The sequence below is a fragment of the Gossypium hirsutum genome, chromosome A07 (genome assembly GCF_007990345.1).
Source record: "Gossypium hirsutum isolate 1008001.06 chromosome A07, Gossypium_hirsutum_v2.1, whole genome shotgun sequence".
Taxonomy (NCBI): domain Eukaryota; kingdom Viridiplantae; phylum Streptophyta; class Magnoliopsida; order Malvales; family Malvaceae; genus Gossypium; species Gossypium hirsutum.
Genome location: NC_053430.1, coordinates 64,115,204 through 64,119,598, shown reverse-complemented (window position 1 = coordinate 64,119,598; position 4,395 = coordinate 64,115,204). Strand labels below are relative to the sequence as shown.

At 37.0% G+C, this 4,395-nt stretch overlaps 1 non-coding gene across 1 annotated transcript; it reads right to left on the bottom strand.

Annotated features, from left to right (window-relative positions):
- Nucleotides 1-3,000: 3,000 nt before the first annotated feature.
- On the bottom strand, nt 3,001-3,107 carry LOC121204361 (small nucleolar RNA R71). Its single transcript, XR_005899286.1, has one exon. It is a non-coding gene; the product is annotated as a small nucleolar RNA R71 (small nucleolar RNA).
- Nucleotides 3,108-4,395: the final 1,288 nt, after the last annotated feature.

Sequence of the window (4,395 nt, the reverse complement as noted above, 5' to 3'; positions counted from 1 at the left end):
TTGTTCTAGATTATGAATTAGAAGGTCCTGGAGAGAAGTTTGCCCAAATTCTAAAGTTTTGGACAGAAATGGACTTGCATGGATGAAATTTTAAAGAAAGGGCATAAGGGCATTTTGGTCATTTGTCATTTTAATGAATTACAATGGGAAAAATCAAGCCAAAATCAGCCATTTTCTCCTTCATCCAGCCAAAAATTTGGGGTTCTCCATAGCTAGGGTTTCAAGCTTTCCAAGCTTAATAGTAAGTGTTCCCAAGCCTGTTTTTCATGCTCTTTGTATTTTTGAAATCCCGGTAGCTTGCTCTCTCCATTTCTACCCATATTTCAAGTTCATGTTCAAAAATTTACCAATGAATAAGTTATTTGTATTTTGATGGATTAGGGAGGAATATGAAAGATAAATGTGTGTTAAACATCTTTTTCCTAGTTGATTTTTCATGAAAAACCCTTATAGGGACTATTTTGCAAAAGATGTAAATGTGTGGTAGAAATGAGAAAATAATGGAAAATGTGGGCTACCATAAGAAGGAAAAGTGTTCGGATAGGCTTGGGTAAGATAGAAAGTGCATGTGTTTCATTATACAAGCCTAGGGACTAAATTGTAAAAATGTCAAAGGTTAGGGGCAAAATAGTCATTTGGACTGGGGGTAGATATTAAACTTGAAATGCATAATGTAGTGTATTAATAAGTTAATTTTTTTGATATAGACCCCGAGGAACAAATTCCAGAGGTCAATCGTGGTAAACACAAGGTTTCAGAATAACCGAAACATAACTCTGAAACGGATACCAGGTAAGTTCGGATAACTTAAAGTAAACCCCTAATATGCTTAATTGAATGATTTATGAATGCATGATGATTGTATTTATTATTAGTAGGTAATATCATAGAAATGCATATTTGATGGTAACATGTGAAAATATCTCGGTTAAGGTCGATATAAGGGAATTCGATGGATACACCCTTTTTGATATGTGAACTGAGATCCTGCATGTGTTGCAGTAAGGATTTAGCTCGGACGGATAATCTGTGATTTCAAGTATAAAAGGGATCTAGCCCGGACGGGTGTTCCTTGAATGATCAAGTCTCCGAAGAATATGTGTGCGTTATGGATTTAGCCCAGACGGGTAATTAGATTAGGGTTTGAATTTAGCCTGGACTGGTAATTCAAATCCGAGCTCATTAAGGGTGTTTGTCGCTATATGGGATTTAGCCTGAACCGGTAATCTCGGCATCATCTTATGAGTTCATGATATGGGGGATTTAGCCTGCACTGGTAATCCTGCCATGAGACGTGAGGTTCGCGGGAGTGCATATATGCAAAATGATCATTCGTAAGAATTGACGGATAATGGGTATTCTATTGATATTTCCTAGAAACTCAACGAGATTAACATGAGATGTATATGTGAATGATACGATGAATGATTAGCCCATCTACATAAATTACATGATGCTCGTTATGTGACTAACTCATTGATTGATTGCATGTGCTAGGGAATCATTTTATAATTGATGATTTCATGATGTAAATATGGATGTATGCTAATTACTCGGTAAGTTTACTTTCCAAATATTCGAGCTTACTAAGCATGTAAATGCTTATCCCTCTATTTTTCCCTATTTCACAAAGCTCGAGGACTTGAAAGGATTGGAAGACGATTGAAGAGTCAATACTCTATCAACTAGACAAGCTTTGGTATAAAGATTTTGTTTGTTTTGTTCAATGGCATGTATAGTATTTTTGAGTATCTTGTTATATGTGTCATTTGATTTGCCAAATGAAGGCATTCAAAAAAAATGTTTATCTCTTTGTATATGGCTACGAAAATTGGCTTAATTGAAGTAGGCTATGACCTACGAATTTAAGTATAGTTTTATTTATAAGTGATGAGTCGTTACCAATTGGAAATGAGTCACATGAACGAGCCAATTTCGGATGGATTAAAGTGACATGGGAACCCATAAACACTAAATGGGAAATAACCTATCATGTATGAAACCAATGATATGAGGTTTCTATTCATCTAGTTTAATCAAGATTATTTACAAGTGTATAATGGTGTTTTACTTTGAATTTGGTATCTATTAAGAAAAAGAAGTAGAAAGGGGTGACTAAAGGCTTGGAAAATAGCCTATTAAGGTCCACATGGTTAGACACACGGGCGTGTGCCTAGGCTGTGTGTGACACACGGCCCATCCCCATGGGCGTGTGGTATGGCCGTGTGTCCCCAACACCTAAAACTTTAAGTCAAATTAGCACACGGGTAGGACACACGGGCATGTGTCTGGGACTTGTTAATTTAATAGAATGCTCAAGTTTTGGACACGGGGTGAGCCCACAGACGTGTGTCTTGGCCGTGCCTAAAAGTCAGTGTTGCCCACGGATTAAAGGCATGGACGTGCCCTAGGCCACACGGGCGTGGGTGACCACACGGCCCCTAATACAAGGGCGTGTGACACTTTTAAATAAGGAAATTTTTTAAAGTTATTAAATGTTCCCGGTCCTATTCCGAACTATCTCTATATATATTTAGGGCCTTGAAGGCCCATTTAAGGGATAAGATGTGAAAGCCTAAAAGTTTCAAATTTGAGTTAAACCTAGTGAGTCGATTCAGTATGTTTTAAATGTAAAGTTTTGGTAATACCTCGAACCCTATCCTGATAACGGATACGGGTGAGGGGTTTACACAAGCCACACATTAAAGCTCAGCATTTTGAGTTAAAACCGATAATGTGTTAGATGCTGCAAATGGTAGAACAGTTTAGTACATTGCCTACTGATGATCCATGATTGCATTTAAGACTTTTCTTGGAAGTCTGTAACTCATTCAGGCAACATGGTGTTCCTGAAGACGTTCTACAACTTAAACTATTTCTGTATTTAATAAAAGATTGTGCCAGAGCATGGTTGAATGCTTTGCCGTCAAGGACAGTGGCATCTTTGAATGATCTTTGTCAAAGGTTTTTGTTACAGTATATCCTTCAAATATAAGTGCCAAGTTAATGAATGATAACACATATTTTCAACAATCAGAGGATGAGACCTTGTATGAAGCTTGGGAGCTTTTCAAGGAATTACTTAGGAAATGTCTAATGCATGGTTTCCAACACTTGACATAGATGGAAATGTTTTACAATGGATTAAATGTGCATACAAGGATGGTAGTTGATGCATTTTTCAATGGTACTTTGCTGGATAAATCATATAATAAAGTGTTTGAGATTTTAGAACAGATTGCCAACAATGATTATTAATACCCTACTACGAGAGAGAGGGCTGACAGAAGAGTTGTTGGCATAATGGAGCTTGATGCAATCACTTCACTAACTGCTTAGGTATCATTTTTAGCTAATATGATCAAAACACTAAAGAGACCAACTGTAGTTTAGGAAATGAAAACAACTGAGCTATCATGTCTTTATGGTGGGGAAGATCATGTTTTTGATGCATGCCCATCAAACCTAGCTTCTGTGTATTACATGGGTAATTCAACCGGAACAATAACCCATATTCCAACACCTACAATCCAGGATGGAAGGAACATCTAAACTTCAGTTGGAATAATCAAGGAATGGTGAACTCCAACAATGTTGTTTGACAAAATGCCACAAATGTACCACTTGGTTATAATCAACTCATGCCACGACAAAATGTTCAACAAAGTTCACCATCATCTTCTTCAGCAATGAAAGCTCTGTTGAAAGAATATATGGCCAAAAATGATGTTGTGATTCAGAGTCAAGTTGTATCCTTAAGAGCTTTGGGACATCAAGTAGGGCAGCTTGCCAATGCGTTAAACTTGAGACCTCAAGGAGCATTGCCAAGTGACACTGAAACTTCAAGATTTCAAGAGATGTAACATTGCAAGGCCATTGTTCTCAGAAGTGGTACTCAATTACCTAGAGTTGTTAATGATGCCATTACAGACGATGACAGCTAAGACCTCACATATAGAAAGAATTTAGACACATCTATGGAGTAGTTCACAACTAAGCAGACGAATCAAAAGAATGTTGTAATAGAATAAGATTGTGCTGCAAATAAAAATGCCACTGTAAAACAATATCAGCAATATGAAGGAAGGCCATTGCCACCTTTTCCTCAGGTATTTTAGAAATCTAAGCAAGATTTTTAGTTTAAAGTTTTCTTGGATGTCCTAAAGCAACTCCATATTAACATACCATGTGTGAAGTGTTGGAGCAAATGCCCAACTACGTAAAATTCATGAAAGGTATTTTGTCAAAGAAGCGAAGATTGGGGGAATTTGAAACTATTGCTTTCACTGCAGGATGCACAACAATGATGATAAAAAAATTGCCTCCAAAGTTAAAGGACCCAATAAGTTTTACTATCACATGTTCAATTGGAAATCGTTATGTTGGTAAGACATA